Consider the following 997-nt stretch of genomic DNA (forward strand, 5'->3'; position numbering starts at 1 on the left):
ACCTGGTAAGTCTATGGTATGATGAAGTGGTTTAAGGTGCGGTTCCTTTCATGTGTGTGCCAAGTAGTCTAACTCTGTTTGACAGTTCCAAATCCATTACAAACACTAACCAACATTAAACATGTGTGGATAAACAGACATGAGTAAACAAAAATACACTTTGAGATGGACTTGGAAGGGAACCCTAACCTGTTTGAGGTTACTCACACCTCCAGCCTATCTGTTCAGCCACTGGTTTTGAACACTTATTTTTATCCAAGCTTTTAAACATTTAATTGTATTTATTCACAGAAATATAATTCATCTGTTTCTAAGTCATTTACACCTTTTGTAACAAAGCGCTGTTTTGTATTAAGCTGATATCCAAAAAGCCAAAGACAACCTTCTAAGTATTCAGATATTTAGAAGTTTTTCTTAGGTGAACACGGTGAAATGTGTCAAATGAATTACAAAATATTTGCATTGAAAGTAGTTAGCATATCACAAGATAATGTACAGGGATTCAAAATATTGGAGAGTAAAAAAAGAAAAAAAAATTTTAAGTAAAAAATATTGGAGAGTAAAAGTCAAATTACATTTGAAATGTACAAAGAGAAATTATAAACATTCTGAAAATAAATCCTTCTATAAAGTGAAGAATGATTTTCTGTGTCTAATCACACTCTTATTTATGTTTTACAAATCTCTATTATCACACATTGAGTGTGTTAAAGTGGGATTTGCAAAGCAATATTACTTATTAGAAAACAGTAAGAACTGTCCTTGTTTTGACATTCATAGATGAGAAGGAGGGATGGAGTAGCAGCCCATCTCAGGACTACAAGATACTAGACATCTGCTATGTTCCCTTCAAGAACACATGCACACTTTCAGACACACACACATGCACACACACACATGCACACAATTCACATGTCCATCTATTCATTCAGCAAATACTAGCGGCCTATAATTAAGACCCAATTCAAAAATCATCTGATCAAAAAATCCCCAGCAT

The sequence above is a fragment of the Leucopleurus acutus genome (assembly GCF_964270905.1).
Source record: "Leucopleurus acutus genome assembly, chromosome: 17".
In the NCBI taxonomy this organism is placed as follows: domain Eukaryota; kingdom Metazoa; phylum Chordata; class Mammalia; order Artiodactyla; family Delphinidae; genus Leucopleurus; species Leucopleurus acutus.